The sequence below is a fragment of the Equus caballus genome, chromosome 4 (assembly GCF_041296265.1).
Source record: "Equus caballus isolate H_3958 breed thoroughbred chromosome 4, TB-T2T, whole genome shotgun sequence".
Taxonomy (NCBI): Eukaryota; Metazoa; Chordata; class Mammalia; order Perissodactyla; family Equidae; genus Equus; species Equus caballus.
Genome location: NC_091687.1, coordinates 60,840,301 through 60,866,534, shown reverse-complemented (window position 1 = coordinate 60,866,534; position 26,234 = coordinate 60,840,301). Strand labels below are relative to the sequence as shown.

Genomic DNA, 26,234 nt, shown 5'->3' with positions numbered 1-26,234 from the left:
TATTTTTAAGCTCATCCTCTCCATCTAATCCAGACTCCAACTTAGATCATAGAAATCTCTTCCTTCCTTTTCTGGCAGAAGCAAAAGTCAACACAGCTTCTCTCCCAGTTATAAAATACACAGAGAGACCAATATATTTTTGAAGACCATATTCAGTGATAGTCAAGTTTAGAGCTAATGCTTTATTGCAACCATTGATTATAAATAGTGCAATAATTCAAGCATTCACCTTCCTCCCATTGTTTGACCCCAAAATGTTAAGTATAAATATGTGATGCTCCTCCTGGACAAATGAGATTTCAGGAAGCAGAATTGCTTTACGATCAAACTAAAGCCTATTTAATAAGAAGCCTTTAATAAAGCTGTGGTTTAAAGCCAGTCAAAAGCAATGACATATGATAAATGTTCTACTTCAAACATGCACGTTATAATCAAATCATAAGGATAATTCAACCCAGTGCTCACTTTGTTCCTGTGTTCACCATTTATATGTTGAAACTCCATATTGTGACTCAGAGCTGAGAAAGAATAGACACGCTAAAAAAAGAAAAACTGCAGACAGGAAAGAAACTCTGAAAAGTAGAATTTACTTACCCTTTGTTAAGAGACATTTACATTTGTAAAGGAAATCTCCATCTGTAAATGTGTCTCCCTCTCTGCACCAGGAAGAGGAGGGGATGACATTATCTCTAGAAACTCTTAATGGGGAAGGCAAGGACTTAAATCTGCATAATAATCTTACTCTTGTTTACTGTACTTGTATGGGAACCTCTTGTAACTGACTCCTGCCACCACCAACATCCTGCTTTGTCTTTAGTTGAAGATGATATTTCAGGTGGCGGCTTCAGCCATTTTGGCAAGTTGCCCAGGTTGCCTGAGCCTCTCCCATGTACATGTGTTATAAAGCTTTGTTTAATTTTCTCCTGTTATTCTGTCTCATGTGAATTTAATTCATTCTGCAGCCAGAAGAACCCAGAGCGGGTAGAGGAAATGTGTTTCTCCCCTACAGTTTGGCAACTTGGACGGGATAAAATTTCACAGGCTGTCATGAGGATCACTGCTGCCCCAGGGAGAGAAGCCCAAGGTGACCTGCTCTACATACCGATCTATATCATCCTCCTGGAAGCATAGGACATCCTGACTTAATCCAATCTGATTCTTATCTAAAGTTATAGGACCACCCAATAACCAGACCCCACCTGCACTGATACCACTTTAATGACATTTTTTTTACATAATCTTTCCTTTGTCTTGTAAAGAGATAACTCAAATACATATGCCTTAAATTTAGCCCTACCATTGACCCATGTTTGCAGCCCTTCACTGCCCATGGGTCCTGTCCCCATGCTATTCCATACTATTCTCTGAATAAAAGAGCACTACTGCCAGACCTTGAGAGTCCAAGAAATCTTTCTTTCAACTCCTCAACTCACTGAGCCCGCATCATTTCGGCCCTGAGATAATATCTGTTGTCAATCTTCCTCTATTTGCTTGAGGAATATTGTCACTGAGCTAACATCTGTGCCAACTTTCCTCTATTTCAGGTGGGATGTTGCCACAGCGTGGCTTGACCAGCAGCACTAGGTCCATGCCTGGGATCTGAACCTGCAAACCCCAGGCCAGCAAAGCAGAGTGAGCAAACCTAACCACTATGTCACTGGGCCAGCCCCTGAACCTTCCATTTTAAATGGTTAAAAGATCTTTATTTCTAAAGCCAACCGTGAGTACTTGTCAAGCTTTAAGTTGGTCTTAAAGAGAAATATTTGCTAAGTCACTGTCGTAGCACAAATGAAGTTGGGACCCATCTCAATGATTTGAGATCATTTAAATGATCACTTAAACACTTAAACCTCAAGGCCAGAGGTTGGACTAGGTAGTATTTCCAAATTCCTGACAGACATTAATCAGAATTCAGGATACAAAATTCTAATCTCTGGAAATTCTCTGGAATTCCCCAAACCATACAATTTTTTTAAAATGCTTTTGATATTCCTCATACTCTTTACTCATTATCACGGATATCTAGAAAACTGTTTAATGAACAATAAATATTAACTTTAGCAGTATTTACAGAGAACTGTAGCCTATAGAAAATATTCAAACATTGGAAAACACCAGGAAACAGCATTTGGTATAATTTAAATAACATCTGGATCTCCTAGCAAAGTTATTAGCACTACACAGAATCAAAGTCTAAATTGCCAATTTAGGATCTTATTTTGCTTCCAAAACTCATTATTTCTTGGACCACTACTCATAGGGTTTATATAAAGTAAACTACGAGTATAAATTTATTAATGTTTATTTTATTGGCAAGAATGAGTCACCATCAGCAGCAGACTGGCCCATGAACACATCCTAACAATGGCCTCAGCTGCAAGCAAGGCTAGTGATTAGACTGTGACACTTTTCTCCTCTGTGCTCCTTAGCAGGTTCCTGGAAATGTCAACCTTACCCTCAGAATCCACATGTTAATGTTCCCTGCTTTTGCTTTCAATTTGATGTCCGTGGATTCCTTCTGATCAGTAGTTGCTTTATGTTGATCAGTAAGCTTCAATTCTCACAGCAGAATTAGACTTTTTTCCTCTTGCCCAATTTCTCAACAGGTTTCTCTGGGGATATAGAAAAACATAATTTTCTTGAAAAACATTAGGATGCAGTTCCCACATGGGCACACTAGGTTTGACAGGAGAAACAGATCAGTGAAATAACACAGTTTCATAGTAGCATTTTGCTGTATTTTCAAAGTACCCTACAAAAATACTAGGAGCATGGAAAATAGCTCTTCAGCCTCCTTTTCTCTTAAAATCTCACCCCCCAGTCTCCTCCCCTGAGCCCCCTCAGCACCATATAGTCACCATCTCCCATCCCTAAAACCAAATCCCTTAGGAACTTAGTTTGGATTTACCTCATCTCTGGTCACAAAACTGATTTTGGCAAGACTGGGCCTAGAACAGGGTGTTCAAACCACATTCCATGGACCCCTCCGGGCTCAGAGAACACCTGAGCAGTGCCTGGGGGTGGGGCTCATGCAACCCCTTATCTCTGCTTCCAACCACAGCGGTTCCACATCTATCAGTTTAACTAGCTATTCTAAGAAGAATTTTTTGTTTGTTTAAAGTAACTGTCCTGCTACCAAAAAAGAAACAGAAAAGGGTTGACGACTCTCGCTCAGAAAGCCCTGCAAGGCCTTGGTGAGCCTTAGTGGTGCAGAGGGGACTGAGGTCAGTTTGCGGCCAGGGCCTAAAAGTCCAGTGCTGGATGGGAGCACAGGAAAGGAATGTCTGGGGCACCGGAAGCCAGCTGGGGCAATCTTCCCTCTGCTAAGAGCTGGGTGATAAACAGGGAATGACTCAGTCTTCAGAAGCCCAACCACCGACTGAACCAGAACTTCTGGGTCTTTCTAGCCATGCATAACCCATCTGAATCAGTCCAGCAGACCAAGAACAAAGCCAAAGACAGAAAGGTCTGCAAACTCTCAATGGTTTTGTATTTCTAAGTCTTCTCCCCCAAAAGTGAGTTTCACGTGATGTTGCAAACACTTCCATGGAGACTGCAAACTGGGTAGGACTCCTCTTCTTCTTCATCCTCCTCCTCCTCTCTCCTCTTTCTTCTCCTTCTTCTTCCTTCTGCTCTTGCTGAAAGTTATTCTGCTTCTGCTTTTTTTCCCCAAAGGCCCAAATCATTTCACTTTCTGTTCACAACTTTTGATTTCTCCCCGTTTTATTATAGGGCAAACTTCCTAAACTGTCATCCAGGATGTAGTCTACTTGGCCAAACAGCTTAGACCCTCTCCCTTGCTCCTCGGTCCCATGCCCTCAAAGCTCCAGGCCTCCTACCCTAGTCACTGAACACACATTGCACTTTCTCTCCCCATGCCTTTGCTCACACTGAGCCCTCAGCATGGGCATCCATCCATGCAACATCTCTACCTGTTGAGATCCAACTTGCTGTCAAGACTTTGCTCATATCCTCAAAGTCATTGTCAGTTCCCCTGAAAGTGGAACGAACCATCACAACACTTAACACTCTGCCTTATGTATAATACATCCTCAGTATAAGGAAGGAATTAAACTGAACCCCCCATACCAAAACACACATAATGCTCTTTACGTAGCGGGTTTGGGAAATAGGTTATTGACTAGCTAACCAAATAGGAGAATATGAGGGAGACATCCCAGACTATTATGTTGTCTTCAGTCTTAATTTCATGGCATGCATTTTCTCATACAAAATGAAAAGAAACTAAAAGATCCTTGATTTTTATTCAAGTGGAAAATTTTCCAGATTTTTTCCGTAATTTTACACATGCTCATTTTATAAATTTTTCAAATATTATGCTCAGCATTGTCAGAACAAATCTCAGCAAAAACCTCATAGCTCCCCAGGATAGGAAATACACAGGGTGTGTTAGCAATAAGAACGCATGGTGGGGAACACTAAGTGTATCACTCAAAACTCCATACTCTCATTATTTATCTTAGCATCCTGCCTCGGTGACTTGGAGCGCTGGATCTTCATGGCAGCAAATGAATGGACGATTGACTCACAGGGAATAGATCAGACAGTGGAAACATATGCACTGAATAGTTCAAAACAAAACTGTCTTGTTATGGGGCCAGCCCAGTGGCGTAGTGGTTAAGTTCGCACACTCCACTCTGGCAGCCGGGGGTTCGCATGTTCAGATCCTGGGCACGGACCTACACACCACTCATCAAGCCATGCTGCAGCAGCATCCCATATACAAAGTAGAGGAATATTGGCATAGATATTAGCTCAGGGATCATCTTCCTCAAGCAAAAAGAGGAAGATTGGCAAGAGATTTTAGCTCAGGGCCAATCTTCCTCACACACGAAAAACAAAAACAAAAATCCTGTCTTGTTAAGTAAACTGCAACTTTGATGGTAAAGAGGGATACAATGGACCAGTGTCCATAGCTACCTCAATTTCCTCTTCTGTAAAATGAGAATAATAACTCCTTGTAGAGCTGTCATGAAAATTAGACGACATATTTTGTAAATTCTGTGAGAACAGGGATTATGTCTTGTTTACAATCCTTGCCCCAGTGCCTAGGAAAGTGCCTGAGTCGTTGTAGGCACTCAGCTTATTTTTGGGGATTCAGAAAAAGGTATCAGAGTTTGAGAAGGAATTCCCACCTGGATACAACAGGTTTGACAGGACAGGTCAGTGAAAGAATGCAGAATTTCATAACAGCTTTTGGCTATATATTCTTTTCTTTTCTTTTTTTTTTAAAGATTGGCACTTGGGCTAACAACTGTTGTCAATCTTTTTTTTTTTTCCTGCTTTTTATCTCCCCAAACCCCCCTGTACATAGTTGTATATCTTAGTTGCACGTCCTTCTAGTTGTGGGATGTGGGACGCCGCCTCAACGTGGCCTGACGAGTGGTGCCTTGTCCGTCCGTGCCCAGGATCCGAACCCTGGGCCGCTGCAGTGGAGCACGCGAACTTAACCACTCAGCCACGGAGCTGGCCCTTGGCTGCATTTTCAAACGGGACCCAGCAAAAGTCCTAGGAACACTGGAAATGGATGAATAAGTGAATAAATAAATAAACTTATTAATTAATAAAACCTTCAGCATAATGCTTGGTATCTATTAGGAGTTAAATAAATCGGAGCTTCAAAAGCAGACTTTATAAAGAGACTAACTCAGTCCGTCAGCAGAGCGCGTGCTGTGAAGCATGGGCTTCACTTTCAGGCCAGGTCAGACTGATGTATTTATCGTCTTGTGTGAGGGAGGGGAAAGGATTTGACCCTTAAAGTTCCGTGGTCTTGTCTGCAGCATACCTCATGATGAGCTTTCACCAAACTTAGCCGCTGTATTTGAAGAGTTCCAAGGACTTTTCCTTGAACCCGTCGAGAACTGGCACATTCTGAAGAGTTTGGGGGCCGTTTACACTTAATTCAAAGTCCTGTATTCTGACTCTTTGTTGCCCTGCGATAACCTCCTCTAGGGCTGTTCACTCTGCCCCATAGGACCTTCCCCCTTCTGAGGGTTAACAAGAAGACAAGGGGTGAAGTGGGAATCAGGAACTGCCCTTTCTTCTGGACAATCACGGGTTCTCTGATCTGTTACCAATATTTACTGAGCACCTACTAAGTGACAGCCCTGAGAATTCAACGGTAAACAAGACATACTTGCTGCCTCGGGCAAGGAAGTGATACTGGTGCTGCGGTAGGACTTGGAGGCAGCTAAGGCCCGGCAAGGAGAGGGCAGCTCTGTGTGCTGCTCCCAGACTAGTCCCGGGGCATGGATTCTGTGGTCAGTCCTTGGCACTGGCTGAGGAGTACGGGGCGCTCATCTGCCCCCACCTACCTCCTTGTGGGACTGACATCTGAACTATCACCCTTTCACCAGAAAAGAGTACCAAGAAACTCTGAGGCCAGCAAGTCTGCTCCCCCTCTAACACATGTGACACTAAAGTCCACAGAGACAAAGTGACTTATTCAACATGATGGAGCTGAGTCAAGGCAAGTCCAAACCCAGACTTAAGGCCTCGTGTCTTCTGTTCAGTGTTAACTAAACTGCGTGGGGGTCTCCCCTTTGAATTAAAACAGTCTCCAAAAGGGAAGGGACTTGGGGAGGAACCACAGCCCTTCATCCCAGCAGTGCTGGCACACCAGTTCCAGTGATTCCATGCAACAAGCCAGTTATCAGGAACATCTTTCTGTTCTCACGTGCTATGGTCCCTACAAGCTGCTCCCAACAGCCTTCTGTCGCAGCCATCTGACTAGGCTGATCTAACTGGGAGCCTGGCTTTGGAAACATGGCAGCTAACACGTGGACAGTGCTGGCTGTGTGCCAGGTACTGATCCAAGTGCCTTTACATGTATGAACCCATTTAATGCTCACAGCAACCTATGAAGCGGTTAGCTACTATTATTATTCCCATTTTGCAGCTAAGGAAACTGAGGCATAGAGTGATTCGGTAACATGCTCAAGGCCACAGAGCGTGTGTGTGACAGAGCTAGGATGCAGACTCAGGCAATGAGGCTCCAGAGTTCATGCCCTGAACTACTACACTGTACTTTGTTGTTGTTGTTAGTGTTGTTGAGTTGATTTCAACTCCTAGTGACCCTGTGTATAGCAGAGCAGAACCCTGCCCAGTCTTTTGGCACCATCCTCTCACCTTCTGGTGCTGTATCAGACAATGCTCCACTGCCATTCATAGGGTTTTCACGGCCAATTTCTTTGGAAGCGGATGGCCAGGTCCTTCTTCCTAGTCCGTCTTAGTCTGGAAGCTCCACTGAAACTTGTCCACCATGGGTGACTCTGCTGGTATTTGAAACACCCGTGGCATAGCTTTCAACATCACAGCAACACTCAGCCTGCCACAGTATGACAACTGAAAGATGGGTGGGACAGATGGGTAGCGTGATTCTCTGACAGGAAACAAACCCAGGCTGCTGTGGCAAGGGCGTCGAATCTTCACCAGTAGACCGCCAGAGTTGGCTACACTATATTTACTCCTGTCTATTATCTACTGCTGCGTAAAAACCACTCCAAACTTAGTGGCTTAAACCAATACAGATTGATTTTGCTTACCATTGTGTGGGTGAGAAATTTGAGCAGGAAACAGTAGAGACAGCTCATGTCTGTGCCAGTATCTGGGGCTTCAGCTGGGATGGCTCAAATGACATCACAGCGGTTATATGCTTGAGGCCTCCAGTCTCCTTCACATGGTCTCTCCATGAGGCGTGGGTTTCCCCACGGCATGGTGGTCTCACAGTTCCAAGGGGGGGCATTCCAGTGCATGAGTGCTCATCAAGCTTCTACTTGCATCAGACTTGCTAATTGGCAAAAGTCAGTGACAGGGGCCAACCCCAGAGTCAGTGTGGAAGAGGAGTACATAAAGGGGTGGACACTAGGAGGCACAGTTCATCTGGGGCCACCAGTGGGACATCTTACTATGGTAGACAAGTAGGACATAAAAGTCGGGTGAGAGCAGCAGATCTTGGGGCAGAGTTTCTGCTTCCTCATTTTCCTGTACTTCCTTTTACAAGCAGCAGCATGCTCCCTCCAGGAAGAAGGAGCTTAAAGCCAGTGCATATTACATTACAGAGTGTGGGAACAAGGCTTTCTAGCCTTAGAGACAGTTGTCATTTTTGTACACAAAGGAGAGCATCAATTGATTCACAGCTGAATTTATTTTCACCTCATTTAAGGAGCCTTGAGTTTGATAAACCACAGGATGCTAAATCGGTTAGTGGAAGGTTTTCTTGAAAATAATAAATTTCCAGGGGACTTCAAGATGTACTACATCACTTGTAACTGTTACAGTTAATAAGATAAAGTAGGAAAAAAATCCCTGTACTCACTCAATAAAGCCTAAATGGAGAACTTATGTGTAAAGAGAAAATGGCAGATGCCAAGAAGTGTAACCATAAATAGATAAATTAATACCGAGTTGTTAAGACATCATTTTTAAAAAATGAGCAGGTTAATAAATTTATGAAATACTAATAGAGGATCTTGAAAAAACTACCGAAATCTCCTTTCTTTGCTCAGAAAACAATAGAACCACCTAGAAATTTCAGTCCTGTGAATGCTACTTCTAGTCCCACATGATACAGATGAATTATTTGTTTCTCTACTGCTTTATTTCCTCAGTTTTAAGTTTCATTGATTGAGGAGAAAAAATCCCAATTTTTTATTTTAAAAGCAGTTTTTGGCCCAATTTCTCACCTAAAACCAATCAAAGTCAATCATACCATAGCAGACAATTTAATTATATGTTCAGTTCTTCTCACACAGGTACATTTTTATCACTGCTAGAAGCATGATTTTGGCGTATGAACTACTAATATGTATATCTGTCTATATGTGTATTTTGACTGTGGACTTGCATTTATTCTATTCTGAAGTGTAACTGAGGGTGCATGAGGTAATGTGAGGTGAAGATGTTAACCAGCACACAGAATGCTCTTTCGGTTTAGGATTCACTTGCCCCAGAACAATAACACAGAGATTAAAGGACACACCCTTCAAAATATGGAGCAGTTGAGTTCAATTATGCTTACTCTCAGCCAGTTAATTAAAAAGAATTCGCTTGGTGATGTCATTATGTCACACTTGGGACTAAATACATAAGAGAGATCAGACAAAACGTGGCAGCCAGCATTTCCAGGGCTGAAGAGAGATGTGATGGTATTTTCCAGAAAGCTTTCCCAGATCAGTGTGGAGAAACTCTTGAGTCATTTTCAACCACTAAGTCTTCTGATATGAGAGCCCATTGCCAGCAAGTTCACAGAAGATCATAATTTACCGAGAGTTCTCTTCAAAAGCTGAGTGATTTGTTGTGACTTAAAGACTCTCAAAATACAATTTTTGTAAGAGCCTTGGACTCTGTACTTCTAGAAACGGAGACGCGTCTAAGTTCACACTGCCAACTTTGTAAAGTTCAAAGAAGAGAGACCAAATCTACACGCAGAATTCTTACGGATTAGAGAACACATGTGTTCCCACATGAACCTAGGCACAGCATTTAGAGAAGACCCGAATCCACTGGAGGGAGAATTTTAATGCATACCTACTAGGAAATGTGATAAGCCTTACTCTACCAGACTAATCCGCACTTTACAAAGTTCTTCCGGGTACATGATCTCATCTGATCCACACATCTGTGCTTGGAAGTGGGTATTAGAGTCTCCATTTTGAGGTGAAGAACACAGGATGGGAGAATTTCAAGTGACTTACCCAAGGTCACACCCTCATGAGTGGCAGCGCTGCCACTTGATCCCAAGTCGCCCCATGCTAGAGGGCGCTCTTTACACCAGATAGAACCTCTCCCTACCACCTCCTCTGTCTCCCTTTGGTTCCTAAAAATATTCTCAAAAGATTATCCCCATTGCTGAAAAACTCAACTCACATATTTTTCGGATAAGTATTTGTGAAATCTCCTGAATTGAGAATTTTGTAATGCAGTACCTCCCTGAGGGTGTTCTACAGAAATGCTGAGACAAGTTGAATTACAGTGACTACTCCAGCCTCTTAGAGCAACATGTTTCAGAGTCCCTGACCTCTCAGGGTCAAGGTTTTCTCCTCAACACAGAAGTTCTCAACCAGAAGATCTCTCGGGTCCACTCTGAGCCTAAGATTCTATGTGATAGCTGTAATCCCTAAATCTTCTTTGAGTCATGGTAACTAGAACCCACCTCCTCTATCTCAGCCAGAAATAACTGCCATCAAGATGTTTTCCTTCTTGGGAGAAGCTATTCAGAGGAGGGCTTCACAAAAGGGAAGAGAGCCAACATTTATAACTGCCCACTCTTCTAGTTGCCTGATATGTGACATCTCATTCAGTCCAACCCTCACAACCATCCCATTATACTCACACTAGAGAGGAGGAAAAGCAGGTGCAGAGAAACTGACAACTTTGCACACGTCACAAAAGCTATTATTGGCAGGGATAGAATTCAAATTATTTGCTTTCAAAGCCATTGTTCTCTTTCCATAGAGCTATTTTGGCAATGAAGAAGCTAAATTTCAGGAATACAGACGAAATGAAACATTAGGCCCTAAATAATAGGAAAAGGTAGCATGGAAAGGTGAACTTCTCAGGTAATGGGTAATCACAGAACTGAAAAGTAGAGACTTTATGGTGCCATGTTCCCAAAGTCTGTCTAATGGAGATACTGTGGGGGATGGGGGGAAGCTTTGATCTTGGAGGCAAGAGACCAGGACTTTGGTCCTGGTTCTTTTGATGTTCAGGGAAATACATTTTTAAATACCTTGCTTTCAATAAGTAGTAGTTCTGCCCACAGGCAGGAAAATAACAGCAATAATAGCAGCAAACGTTCTTGGGGTGCTTACATTGTGCCAGGCACTGTTTGGAGTACTATACCTGGGGTTGCCTCATTTTCATCCTTACGATAACCCTAAAAGATGAATATACATGGATGAGAAAACCAAAGCACATAAAAATGATGTGATCTCCCCAAGGCTGCATGGGAAGTGGTAGAGCTGGGATATAAAATCAAGGAAGCTGACTCCAGTTCCCAAGTGCCTAGCCGTCATGTGTAGAGTACAACTCATGTATATATGTGGCTGGACAAGCTCTTAGAAATGCAAATCCAAAAAGCAAATTAGAGGAGAAAGACAACAACAGACGTGCCACTAAGGGAAAGGCCTACACAGTGTCATAACTGTATTATCCAACTTTCTTCAAGATTGGCTCTGCCAGAGGTTACACTTGAGTATCTGAACATTTTGTTGAGAACATTTGGTATGATCACATAAAACTACGTTTAACAGAAACCCAACAACAGTGGCTTAACTGAATCAAGGTCTATTTTTCTCACGTAACAAGCAGTCCATGGCTGCATGGTTGTCACATTGACTTGGGACCTGTCCAATAGGCTCCTCTTGCCTTGCCAGGCTGCTACCCTTAAGAATATTGCTTTTATCCTCTTTCTTGAAAGATGGATGCTTCACTTCCCTGTGCCATCTGACATGTAGCAACTAGCCACATTTGACTATTTAAATTAAGTCAAAAATTCAGGCCTTCAGTCACACTAGCTACATTTCCGGTGCTCAATAGTCACATAGGGTGAGTGGTCACTATATTGACTGGTGGAGATACAGCACATTTCCGTCATCACAGGAAGTTTTATTACACACCACTGCTCGAGAAACAGGAGGAAGATGGGGAAGGAGAGAAAAAAGCTGAATGCCAACTGAGACTGTTCCCTTTCAACGAGAAAACAATAGCTTTCATGGAATCCTTACCAGGTAGAATTTTGCTTGCACTTCACTGGAAAGAATTTGGAATTACATCACTTGATCACTGATAGATGCAAAGGAGTTTTGTTAAGTGGGCCTATGGCTGCCCTGAACTAAAATGGGAGCCACGGGTAAGGAAGAGGAAAGAATAAATAACTAGCTACGTAAGTAGCTGTCTTTGCCAGCCTCAACATCACATGTGAGTTGTGCTTTAAAATAGGCCAGGTTTACCAAAACAGAATGGAAAAACTGGGCAATAAACATCTGTCATTGCACAGATGTGGGGCCCTGGGCATGCGAAGGCAGTAAGTCAGCGATTACTGCCACTTGGTAGTTCCTTTCAGGAATGAGCAGACATTGAAGCAGGAAAAAGATGGAGAAAGAAGGTACTAGTGCCTAGGCTCATCCAAAAAGAGCCCTGGCTCTTGAACCATTAGGCCTTCACCAGCTGGAGCTCCAGAAAGACAGACTTCAGTGGGCAAAGGGTGTGGTCACACTGTAGGGGACAGGTGGCCTGCAGTCTGCCTCACAGACTTAACTAATGGCCAAGTGGGCAATGACCAACTTCTCTGAAGTTGCCACATGGCCTGATACTGCCTCCAAAGTGCACCTCCTTATGGACTTTCTTGAGGAAATGGGCATTTCAGCTGGGCTCTGGCTGTACGTGGCATGGGAGGTTTTGCCTAATGGATCCAACAGTAGGCAGAAGGCAGCAGACAGCTTTCGGGCCCCCAGCTGGCTAAGTCCTAAACTTCTACAGTAACAAATTCAAGTTTTAGTGGCATGAAAACAGGAGGTAACAACATGTGGCAGCCTCTACAGGCACAAGGGAGTATCTTGAGATGATAGTGAACAAGAGACAGGGTCTGTGGTTGGGAGACTGTAGATAAACTTTGCTTCAAAATTTTGTTTCTGGCCAGTCCTACAGGAAAATGAAAAATAAGTGTATATGAATATGTAAAGACAAAGACAATAAGCTTACATCTTCCCCCTACTGTCACCACCCTTTTGCCTGACTCTAGTTTTTGACAAATGCTTGTTTTTGCTGTTGATAGAACAAAGGATGACTTAGTTTAGATGCATCAGGAGACAAGCAGAATGATTTGTTTGCCCCTAAATAATTTTTCATGAGGAAAAGCAATGATGACACTTAGTTATTCATCCCTAACAGATGCAAACCCATCCCCAAAAAGACATCTGGAGGCTGAAACACCAAATTGATATTTGGCATCAATGATCATGTTGATGGCTATTTCTAAATGAAGAAATGGCAAAGAAAAGTATGGAAAAGCATTTGTAAAACAAAATCTATTGCTATCTAGGGCTTTTAGTAAATAAATAGCCAGCCATAAAAGCATGATTCAGAGTGGGATAAAAATGGGATGAAGGGTTTCTGTCTCATATGCGCTGCAAACCGCTGAAACTTGGAGAACGTGAAACCCTTAGCTATCCCTGAAGGGAGAGAAGCGCCATTGCTAATGCTTAGACCCATGGCCAAGACTATATTTGCTAATAACAAGCAAATATACAGATTGATTCATTTATCCAGATGTATTAGTTTCCTGGGGCTGCCATAACAAATACCACATACTGAGTTGCTTAAACAACAGAAATGTATTGTCTCACAGTAGTGGAGGCTAGAAGTCCAAAATCAAAGTGTTGGCAGAGTTGGTTCCTTCTGAAGGCTGTGAGGGAGAATCTGTTCCATGCATCTCTCCTGGCGTCCAGTGGTTTGCCAGAAATCTGTGGTGTTCCTTGGCTTGTGGTAGCATAACTCCAATCTTCACATGACATCGTGCCTGTGTCTCAGTCTCTGTGTCCAAATTTCCTCTTTCCATAAAGACACAATCATATTGGATAAAGGGCCACCCTCATGACCTCATCTTGATCAACAGCAAAGACCTATTTCCAAATAAGGTCACATTCACAGGTGCTGGTGGTTAGGACTTCAACCTCTTTTGGTGGAGGGGGGGTGTGTTTGGGGGGGCGGGGCGGGGAATACAATTCAATCCATAACACCAGGTAGCCCTGGCCAAAGAATTACCTCCCTTTTCCACTTTGTAGGTGGGGCAATGTAAAAGTAAACTTGATGGTATCACTTTTGTTCCTTGGGGAATTACTGACATAGAAAAATCAGCCCCTCTCATTTCCTGGATGTTTGTAAGCTACAATCATTTTCTTGATAAATTCAAAACATATTGTTCCAATCTAGGACCCCGTGTTAGAAATTTCCAACAGTTTTCCCTACCTCCTCACCTTCAACCCACGCTGGACAGTCAAGGCCTTGAATGTGGAACCCACTCCTGAAAGTGCACTGTTTCAAAAGTTTAATGTCCTCCTTAATCTCATTCAAAATTGGAAAGTTTGGATATTCAACTCAATTCAATCAAGCTTTACCAAGAAATTCTCTGTGTCAGGCGTTGTGCTGGCGATTTAAATACAAACTCCACGATTTTGCTTGCCCTCTGAGAACTGCTGAAAGGAGGGTCTCGAATGGCTGGTCCTTCCTGACATCATTCTCAGCTCTCATGAGGGGAAAGAGTGGAGGGCAAGGTGGGGGGCTCTGCTTTTAAGCAAGTTGTTGCCTTTTTAGGAACACAATAAAAGAAATTAGGTGATTTTATTTTGAGGGCCCAGAAATTCCATAAGCCCAACACCAACTCTATACTAATATTCTTTTCCTCTCCTGTGACTTAAGGTCTGTTCCCAAGGGTTCTGGAACACAGAATGGAACTGCCTTCCCTTTACCTCATCCCCTTCATTTCCCACCCTCCCTTTCCTTCCCCCAAAATAAGTGAATAAATGAAAGAAAAATACTCAACATCACTTCCTATAAAAAAGCCAAGAGATCATGAGTCAAGTGAGTATGTTAGGGGAGGTTTTGATTTTTTTTCATTATAACCTCCCAGGAAACAGCACTTACAGACTCTATTGAACACTGTTAAGTCACCCATCATTATTCTCTTTTCAAAGCTAAATAATCTCAATGTCTTTAACCTTTTCTCCTATTTTATAATCTTCTGATTATTTGTGTTGCTCTCCTGGACCCTGTCTGTGTTCTTTTAAATTTTAGAGTCAAAAACCGGATGCCGTAATCCAATAAGCACTGAACCTACGGGAAGGACACTGCAAAGAGCAAAAACATTGTTGTAGCCTAAGACATGTGTGGGCGGGGGCATGGAGGGGGGAGTGACCCGTGGAATAAACACAGCACAGGACTGCAAAATGCTTGAAAAATGAAACATGCGCTATAAATGCCAAATCGCACTGGCGTTAATTGGACAGACATCCCCCCAGAAACGGTGGCATGTGATATAAGGTGCAGGAAATGTTGAGGCTGACAATTTCTCTGTGAGGAACGGCCTTGTGTCAGCAGGGTTTGGGCAGCTTACCAGGAGGATGTCGGCAGCATGACAGGTTAGCTCACAGGCCTCTACTTACAACATAATCGCATTTACTCTGTGACAGCGATTTGGCCATGCGGTTCACGGGGAGATTTGTCGGTCTCATTCAAGAGTTCTCCAACAAGCCACTTGGAAATGAGTGGCAGTGAGGACGTGTCAGCACGGATGCGGTCCTGCTGCAAACTCCTTTGGCCCTGAGATACTATCACAGCCTTAAATTATGTTCACTTTGGCAAAAGTTCTGTACAGCTTTCTATGAGCTCCTGACTAGGAAGCTCACTGCTTCCAGGCTCACCTTGCCTTGCACATCCGGAGCCTCGAGGAGCCCTTTCTCCCTTTACAGCCAAGGGGATAAGGCAGGTGTGCCCCTCACTACTTATTGTCTTCACTGATCCAGGCTTATTTCCTTCCTCATCTATTTCCCAAGGTAGCTAGTCTTACTCTAATTTCCTCCCATCCTCAATACAAAAGACTTCATGGTAAGAAGGTCATCTTCCAGTCTACCTTTCATTTATGTCAGTCTTAATTTATTCTTCATATTTATCCCCCTCCCCACTCTTTATCCCCTACATTTTCCATCCATTTTACACACACGCACACACACAGACCTCTCCTCATATAACCATTTAGTTCCCAATTTCGGTCCCAGATGAACAAAATCTACCTTGTTTCTACCTCTTATCGCAATACGTTCAAATCTCATCCCTTGAGCACCCAGGATTTTTTTCTCATTGTAACCTAAACCAGGGAATAGATCATCCAAGCGCATGCACACTCCTCTCTTCAGGCTTCAAATTCACAGGCTTCCAGGAATGGAGGGGAGATGGAATTTTGGATAATAATAGAAAATTTCATGGAAATCCTCAAGCATTACAGGGAGGATGTACTAAAACGAATCAAGTAGAGCAACAAGCACAGGATTTACTGGGAGAACAAAGGTTATGGGAGAGCCTGCACTTATTTTTCATGATACAAACAATTCTATTGACTCTGTAAGTTTTCATTCCAAGACCTTCCTGTATCATTCGGTATTTGATGAAGATGAAATGTAACAGGGTCACATGTCATGTCATTTATGATAAGTTAGCATTATGGTTGGTTGGGAAATAAGACCAGGCATATGAGACACACAGACTTGCTTGCTGTAAATTCCCAGCACCTGTTTATAATGCACCTTTACTGAGAAAACAGCTCCAATAACATTATATAGCATGGTTCATGAATGCTATTAACCATCTCTATTGCATGTTACAAATTTAAAAGGTTTTTAACTTTACAGACAATCCATAGGTTTATGAATTGAAAGCCAGTGAAATAAATCATTCTTGGTAATGAAAAGGGAAAAAAAGAGCATGATATAATTTCTATTTGTCAAGGTATAATGATGTCACCATCCATTTATCCACTGCACTTAAAGGTTGAAGCTATTCAACAAATCTCTCCTCAGCCAAATACATCTGGTGCCTTAATGGAGGCCACGGCACAGGCTTCTGATTAGTTCACATATCACTCACCAATTAGAATAGAAGGTAAAACTTGTTTTTTCCTGTCCTAAGCAATCCATTAGAACAATAACCTTTAATGTAATGAATAATAGTGGGGCCTTAAAACAAAAAAATAACCATGTTATCACTTGCAGATTATCTCTCTGTATAGTTTGGAGATTAAACAGATTTGCTTCTGGAGGTGATTTTTTTTATCCCAATCACTGTTTTGATTTATTGGGTTTTTTAAGCCAACAATTCAGTTAGTCATTAAAAAGGCAACATATGGGGTAAGGGGCTGCTGGTCAAATTTTACCTTAAAGACAACTGTCCTTACTTACAGAGCTGCCATGAATAGCTGGGGAGGTTGTTCACTGCTCAAGGGGGCCAAGCTTAGGGCCAGTATGGGTTGAAGCACAACCTTCAATCCAGTCAACAATCCTCATGCCCTGGCATTGGCTGCATTTGCCAGGAGAATGGAGCATCCGGCATCATACAGACCAGCGGCAGCCTTTGCACTTTCAGGGTAACAGATATAGGGTAATCTTAGGAAAAGCTGACTTAATTATGCCTTTATGGCTGCCCGCATTCTGGAGAGCACCAGGCAGCACCAATTCCTCACCCAGAACTCAATGCTGTGAACTGAACATGCCAAAGAGCTCAGTGATCAGGTGCTCCCTCCTTTGAATTCTGTTAGATGGAAGACAACATCATCTCTCAGCACTCTCCTAGGAGAGCCATCTGTTCCAGTCAGAAAAATCTTCTGAGAAGTCGTTGGAGTAAAAGTGGAGTCTAAGAACATGACGCTTCAGAGAAAGGCGACATTACTCCAGACATTAGAAGGGAAAAGTAGTGGGCAGGGCTGTAAGAGGGAGAAGGAGAGGTTCTAAAAGGAAGAGGGGAAAGTTTAGAAAAGAGAGAAAGAAGCAGCTCGGCCAGTGGCTCCTATTGTGCAAGGTCACCCCCTCCTGTAGGCACCTCCCAATCTTTAGTGAAGTCTAGAAAAATCTCAAGATACTTGGTACAATCACATTTCTTGTAAAAAATAAAATAAAAAGCGTCAAGTGATTCAATTCTGTGTCTAGGGTAAAATAGACACCTCAAGTGAGGCTGCAGGTGCCAGTGGTGCACCTTTGAAATCTTCCAGCTCTGAAGACAATCTCTCTCAGAACAGGTGGAGTTCCTCCATCCCAACATTCACATTACACTCTTTCACTGGGTAATAAAGAAAGACATTCATAACATAAAAATAAGTGCCGAGTGTTTATACGTACACCATCTCATTTAACCTTCAGAGCAATTCTAGGTGGCAGAGGGCATTATCCATCCCATTCTGCAGCTGAAGAAACTAAGGCTTAGCCACAATTACGTAATCTGCCTGGAGTGGCACAGCCCAGGAGGAGTGAAGCTGGAATTGGTATGCAGCACTTCTGAATCCAGAGGCTCAATCCTCTTTTTTTTAATAGTGGTAAAAATCCACATAACATAAAACTCACCATTTCAACCATTTTAAAGTGAACAGTTCAGTAGCATTTAGTACCTTCATAATATTGTGACGCCATTACCACTATCTAGATCCGGAAAATTTTTATCTCCCCAAAAAGAAACCCTGTTTCCTCAAGCAGCCACTCCCCACTCTCTCCTCCCTGCCAGCCCCTGACAACCACTCATCTGCTTCTGTCTCTCTGGCTTTGCAGAGGCCCTATTCTCATCCATCAGGATCTGTTGTACCCAGCCTCTGGTGAAATGTGGAAGAGGCCTTAGCGTGTTCACAGCAGCCCTGAACCAAATCACAAGGATTAAGAGCCAAAGCTAGACCACAAAGGCAATGTGATAGGTTGAAATAGTAAGAGGCATTCCAGGTAACTTTGCTTGTAAAGCTACATTTTTAGTGCCTGGGTCTCCAAGCAAGATGCAGGTTAATTTAAAGAGACGAGGGAAGTAGAACCTTGAAAGCTTAAGTTATAGGAAAGGATGAAAAGATTCCAGTGGATCCAGCTTGGCAAACTATGGTAAATTAAGCGAATGTAAACACATATAGAAAAACTTTTGAGGAGAGAGTCCCTCTAGGTCATGGGAAATTATTCATGAAAGTGAGTGCTTTTAACAAACATGATTTTTTAAAAAAATTTTCAAAACAGTTATTTTGTTCTCCATACTGTTTGGCTGTTTTAAAAACCAGAATTTACTGCACTTCTGGCTGCGGGAGGTACAGACTATGTGCTCATACCGGGGGAGCAGGGAGTAAGGGTACCAGACACTCAGTGGTCAACCAGCTAAACAGAACAAGATGAGAAGGAGCTAGAGCGGGGGTTTTGACACTTCATAATTTGCAAACCTCTTAGAATTTTCAAAACAAACAAACAAATTTTCTTTCTTTATTCCCCAGGTCCACGGATGACGTTTGGGGTGGTCATGCCCACTTGGACCACTGTTCAAGGTCCTCTAAGAGTGACTGTATGCGAGTTTGCGTGCAGTTGAAACATAAACAGCCATCTTATCCCTGGCCTCAGTAAAAACTCTCCCAAGTTTTTTTGACTCCCGAAGAAGTTGGCCCCCCATTTATTTCCCCAGGTTCCACCCTCCATTCAAGTCAAACTACGGTGTTAGAACACAGGTTTTCAACTTCTCTAGGAGAATACAAGTCTCTCATTCCCACATCACAGACAAATTCCTGGGTCTAACTTTTCTTTGATACTTTTGTCTGTGGCTACCTGCACCCACCTGCTGGAAATCAGCCTAAGCAAGCTGCTTTCATGGAGGGGTCAGAGAAAGGATTACTGTGCCTGGAGGTGTGTGGGAAGTTGCAGGGGAAGAAGCGAAGAGGCAGCTCTTCCCTGTGGTGCTTCAGGACTCAGTTCCTGCCTCTGCATGGGCAGGAGAGTAGACTGGATGTCCTTCCTCTGGTCCACTCCTAGCACATAAGCCGCTTGCTGGCCCTTAGTCGGCTTCCTAGCAGGGAAGACCTGAACCCCCATTGGCAAGCCCTCCTTCCCCGTCATTCTGTGAAGCGCACTTAGTGACCTGAGCCTTTCTCCTGGTGAGCTTGGTTTGGCTTTTCCCCTTTGCTCCACCAGCTCTCATACCTACTTGCTTCAAGGTGCAGCTCATATCCCTCTCTTCCATGAGTCCACCTGCAGCTTAATCTAGGCCCCAGGAATTTTTCCCTTTTCTGTATTTTTATAGCACATTTACAGCCTGTGCCACAAAATCTAGTATTTGAATCTTATTGGGAGCTGTGGTTCTCAACCCTTAATTTTTGTTCGTATTCCTGTGGGTTACTGTGGCTCATCATGGGGAACTGCTTTTGCGATCAGAAGATCCAGGTTCAGATCCTGCCTCTGACCATTACTGTATGACCTCAGGTGAATGCTATAACCTCTCTTAGAAAAATGGGGATAACAACATTTGCCCCATTCATTTACAGTTATAAGCATCCAATAAGATCATGCATGTGAAAGTATATTATACAGTCCACGTGAACAATGTATTGTTTAAACTCTAGTTATTTCAAGCGTCCAGGTCTTGTGTCTTCCAATTGAGTTGTAACTTCCTTACCAATCATCATTGTCATCAATTAATTAAACTTTAAAAATAAAACAATGATATCTCCTTCTAACTACTTTTTAAGCCAAATGATTTCCTTTCTCCTCTTACTGTAAAAATTTAAATACTAATTTGAGCATGCCAGATAATTAAATGTAGACAATTCTTTTTACATTTGTGCATCTTATTAACCTTGCGCTAAGAACCAACTTCTGTCTTATCTACAATACTATATGCAGAATAAAAAGTACCCAAGATGGAATTCATGAATTTAGACAGTCATTGAGATGAGTATATCCATTATGGGGTTAAAGCGGGCTCAAACCTGCAAAACAACTAAGAGTGAAAAGAATATTACAAAAAAGATATTCATACTGCTGAAGAGAATAAACCTTCTGAGCTTTCTGGATGTGCCTTTTTACATACAATTTATATGCTAATTATAAATTATTTGAAATTTATATTATTATTAGATAATTATTTATAGAATTATTAGATAAAGCAGGTTCCCTAAGGACTTAGTGTTTGGTACAATTTGTCCTTGAAAAAAACAGAGTGAAATATCCTAAAAGCCCAAGTCTTTGCAATGGCCTGGGGAGCCTGTCCAGTCTGCCCCGCAACGTGACCTACAATTTTCTTCTTTGTTCTATCAGCTTCAGCCACCTTAGCTTCCTTGCTGTTCCTTGACTAGACCCACCTGGGACCTTGGCACCGCTGTTCCCTCTGCTTGGAGTGCTCTGTTCCAGGACACTCACACGGCTGACTGCTTCCCTTCTTCATGTCTTTGTCCAGACATTCCCTTTTCAAACTGGCTACTCTGGACCACGCCAGTCAAATTTGCAGCCCTCCATTTTATTTGCGGTTACTCTGCTCTATTTTTTTTCCATAGCACTTAACTTTTAACATCACAGATAACAGACTTCCTTATTGAATGTACTGCTTCCCTCTCTCCCTGGTAGAATGTAAGCTCCATGAGGCAGGGATATTTGTCTGTCCCATTTACTACTGTACCCCCAGCACCTAAAACAGTGCCTAGTAGATAGACACTCATTAAATTGTTTTAAATGAAAGAATGCCAGAGTTACTTGGTGTGTGTAATGTGGGACTTGACTTCAGAGATCTATCTGGAAAGAGACTTTTCAGGGAGACTGCAGAGATCTCCTGGCGAGAAAATGGAAAATAGTAGGACAGAAAAACAGTGGAACCGAGAAAATGAAGAACAGGAATGAGGAAGAGGAAACAGAAGCAGACGAGGCAAGAGGGAAGAACTGTAAGTCCGCTTTCGCTCATGGAACCAAAAAAGACTGTTTCCACACAATATACAGTTTGGTTTTACAGGAATTTGTTTGTTTGTTTGTTTTTGTTTTGCTCTCTTTTAGGTCCATCAGCAAAGAAGTGAGAGTAGATCTGAAAAGATGTAGAGACTTCTGAGTGGCCTATGGATTCCTGGAGGTCAGGGTAATGTGAGCACAAGCCAAAAAGTGTCCTGGGGAGAGCAACGAGAGAGCCGGGGAGGAAGAAATTCCCTCGTCACCCCCATGCCAGAGGAGGTTACCCCCACCCCAAACAGAGACGGATGGGAGGGAGGAGGAATCGGCCAGCTCTTTAGCTGAGCCACAGCATTCACAGTAAATGTCTTTCAGCTGATTAAGTTTTTCACCATGAACTGGATCCCACAGGGCTTGCAAAGGGGATATGTGTCTGGTAGAAGGAGAAAAGCTGGAGAAAGGGGATACTGGGTTTAATCTAACTGACATTGCCTTTTATAATTCATTCTAAACAGAATTGGATATTCATCAAAGTCTTTATCTGGACACTCCTGGCCTTTATGAGTAGGCCCAGAAGTGATGCTTTTTAACAATCTATAATTCAGACACCCCATGCCCCGGTGAGTCCAACTTAGTGATATTTGACCTTTAATTTGATACTTTGATCTAAAATGTAAGCATGACTTTGGAGAAAAATGAAGAAATTATGTTCCCTCACTCCAGTTTGTACAGGATTCCTTCTTGGTCACTAAGACATATGTTAACGTCTTATTTTTCTCCAGAACCCTAACCTATTTCTCAAAGTGTCCTAATAAATTTCCCAGATTCAGGAAGGAAGGAAGAAAAAGGAGGAAATATCACTTATTTTCTTCCCCTGAAATACCATCTTCCCTTTGTCAGTTTCCCTCATGGGTATGAATCCACCTCTAGCTACCTGGCCTCAGCCACAACTCAGAGGAGATGCTTCATAAAGAATAACACACCTAATGGAATCGGGAAGGAAGAATATCTATCAGCTGTATTTCTCAAATGAGAATTTAGCAAGATTCACAGACTCAGTTTCTACTAGTTACTCAACAACTGCCCTCAGGTCAAGAACAATCCCAAATTTTGGGGATGTGAGGGTGATATTTTCTTTTATAAAACACATCAAGAGACATGTTGACTTCTCATTTCTTGCTATTCCCCACTCTCATCCACTCGCAACAAGGTAAGCTTAATCCTGTTACACATTCTGGAAGCAGGTTTTCAAAAAGGAATTGGGTTACTATTGATTGCCAGCTGATGAAATTCTCATTGTACACAATGGGTCTGTAAACTGCTTCTTATACCACTGCTCTGGATGACATCCTGGGTACCTATGTTCTTTGAAGAGATGGCCACACATCATAATATAGTGGTTGAGGTTTTTATCTTTTCCTATTAGACAGGAGTTATTTCAACAAGCTATCCTTTGAAAAAGAACATGACAAACTAAATGACAGTCTGTCCTATAGTGTTGTGAGCCCCTAGTCACAATGACTATAGTTTCCTTAAGCACAGACCTCCCTATAGATTAGAACATATATCTTAAGCGCCAATGTTAAAGTTAATGCAAAAGTTCAGAGGTGCAAAATAATTTAAATGTGCCCAAGTAGTAGCAATAACATCTCTAAAATCTCAGCAGTGAATTATGGATATGTGGAATATTAAAAATGCAAAGCTAACTCAATTTGCATTTGCAATGCCCCCTAGCTGTTACCAGGGAGGAGGAAATTGCTTTCTGCTGAATTCAAGGGCACACTACTTAGTGCTGTATTTAAGTCAAGGAGGAAAATCACTCATTTTTATTCTACCACTTAACTTGTGCTTATGTAATCTGTCTGGCACTGGAGTCAGTTGTCTGATATTATTTTCAATCACAGAAAGAGAATATATAATTCAATCATTACACCTTTATTTTCACTTGCTTGGCGATCTCCCGGAACCTTATTACCACCAGTAAATGCCAGCCTGTCATCAATCAGTGCTCAGCTCGGGGACTGTCTCTGACAGACAGTACCAGCCACAAGAATTATTATTTTTATTTTTGAGAAGGGGTATGAGGTGAGGACAAGGTTACCTTTTCCCTATCCGGTGGGCAGAGAATGCATTTCTTCGCTAGGAGCTCCCCCACCTCACTCTATCATTTGCCGTCCACCCCTGGGCCATCTCTCTCCCCAGTAGGTAAATCCTCAAAGGTAGGGTAGACATGCAGATGGGTAGCTAATATATCACAGAGCAAGAACCTGCTTTCAACTTTGTCTCTTCTCCTACCTTGTTCATCCTCCTTTCCAACTAGTCCTTCCTCCCACCGCTCCTTTTCATTTTCCCTGCACACTCAGCTTAGTCTGGTCCATTCTTCTTTGCGATGCTGCTGGCTAAACACAACAGGCATTCCCTACACTGCCCATTTGGCCAAGCTTCCGGCAAAAGGACTCACATAGAGCAGCTCTCCAGGCAGAAGAGGCAACAGTTGATGTTTCTTGAGATGGAAGCCCAATAAGAAAAACTGTGTGAAGGGCTGGGGTTTGTTAAAGGGGGATCACATTCCTGTGATTCACAAATAACATGGGGGTCCTTGGTCACAGTGAAAATGAGAGACAAAATAGTTTCGTGGCCATGAATCCCAGCTTAGAGAATACTACTCCCTGTTGGTCCATTTCTCACTTATCTTTGTGATTGTGTTTGCTGGTCATGTTGGTTATAAGTTGCTTGCTTTCCTTCTCTCCATGTTTTCTCATATTTATCATCTCATCAGGAGTCATTGCTTTCTTTTTGACTTATCCTGGGCAGATGTGATATGATAGACTGCAATGTATCTTAAACCCCAGTTTTATAAGAACTGTGTAAGCCACCCACCTAGGAATTCTGGCTCATTAGGTCTTGGGAGGGGGGTCTAAGGATCTGCATTTTTAATAAGAACCCGCTCCCCATCAAGTGGTTCTGTGGGTATTTCTAGACTACTCTTCCTAAAATGGCCTTTTGAAAGCCACACAAAGAGGAAATACTATGGTATAGTCTAGTCTGAATGGTCTCCCCAATCCCTTCCTCTTCTCTCTCCCTCTCCCTCTCTCTCTTTCACTCGCGCGCGCGCGCGCGCACACACACACACGTTTTGGTCCGTGTCATGGAAGGGTCAAGGTTGTCTCTTTGTTTCTGCCTTATGAAATCAAGACTCTTTTTGGCAGATTGACATAATAGGCTAAAAACATTACCTTTACTTCCACAAAGAGGCAGAAATTACTCCCCAACATCAATGATGAAGCACAGGGGATCCCTAGAGAGTGACATATGAGAAAAAGAATTGGAGATTGAGACCGGCTTTCTAAAACCAATTCCCCTATTTTTCTAGCAAATGAAGCATCTTTGGATTTGGTGGTTTGGGATTTGGTAATTCTATAGAGGGCACTCAGAAAAGTGAATAATTGTAATTTGGGGGGTATTCAAAAGCCATGGAATTTCCTTATGTATTTATAATGCATGTGAGCTGAAAACAGGTGAGACAGACTAATTAGGAGCATCTTAGACAACAGAAAGCCCATTCGATCCTTGGAATTTCAAGCCCAGTTTCTGGTCAGACAATATTTTAAAAATTCAGGCTATTGTTTTGAAAAATACATCAGATATAAATGAGAGCAGACAAATGAGAGATTTATAATCCCCACAGTACACAGTTCATAAATTGGCTGCCCTTTTATCTCTGCAGCAGGAGAAATGGGGAAATTGTGAAAACCCCAGAAGAAATAGGCAGGATGTCTAAGTTAAAAATGCAAGGGGAAAAGGACTCCCTATTAAAACAAAATACTGCCCCCTTTGCCCCACACATATCATAACTTACCTATTTTATTCCATGCTAGCTGGAATGATTTATTATTTAGTCTGAATTTAGAACTGGAAGGAAGGACAACTAGAAAGCAGCTCCCCACAGTGTATTTCATGAATTTCACTTTCCTCTTGAAATTCACACATTGTAATTCCTACTTTATCACCGTTCTGTCCCAGATATAAGCAGTTTCCATTATAATTATGTGAAACAAGTATGGACAAGACTCCTTATCATTGATTTTAGCACAATTGAAACCAAATAACACATGTCCCTCTCTTGCCACAAATTTATGAAATAATTAGGAACTGAGTGAGTTCAAAACTACAGACCCCTCTGAGCACACTTTCTCAGTTTCTTCTAGGTCTAACGTGCTATTGGCCAGGTATGATGAACAATCTGATTCTTCAGGTGAGGATTTATCCTCTCCTTACAGGAAGGACTTTGTCCCCATGGGTCTAACAACATACAAACACTGTAACAATACAATGTCATAGCATCCATACAACAGGAATTATATACACATAGTAACAGGATGGTCATTTCATCTTGAAGGAAAAGAAAAGGTTTAGATCCATAATATATGGTTGAGATGATAAATCAGAATATTGCTAAAGATAGGGCAGCATAACATGGGAGCTGGCCCAAGGGGAAATTGTTACAACATAGATAACACTGGGTTAAAGCCACAGAAAAACGAAAAGGAAAAAACCAAACTGTTCAAACATTAAACATTTGTTTAAATATTAAAGTAAAGTTAGCCTGACAGCAAAATCGATATTAAATCAGGCCTGGAAACTGTTTTACGACCTCAAACCCTGGGCTTCTTAACTGCCAGTATCATAAATGATGTCACTTTTCAGCATGATCATGGCTGCCAGCAGACAGGTCAGAAATGCCAGCTTTAATTTTAAAATGTTCGTTTGTGATGTAATTTAGAGTTTACT

The 26,234-nt window shown here is 42.3% G+C and overlaps 1 long non-coding RNA gene across 4 annotated transcripts in view; it reads right to left on the bottom strand.

The window, feature by feature from the left end:
* The window catches only part of LOC106783078 (uncharacterized), a 259,582-nt gene that overhangs the window by 64,419 nt on the left and 168,929 nt on the right, over window positions 1-26,234 (bottom strand). For 2 of the 4 annotated variants that reach the window (XR_011438188.1, XR_011438193.1), the window contains one exon: window positions 2,456-2,612. This is a non-coding gene — a long non-coding RNA (uncharacterized lncRNA). Of the gene's footprint in view, window positions 1-2,019; window positions 2,613-26,234 lie in introns of those variants that run through there. The other 2 variants (XR_011438189.1, XR_011438187.1) reach the window with 2 other exon arrangements.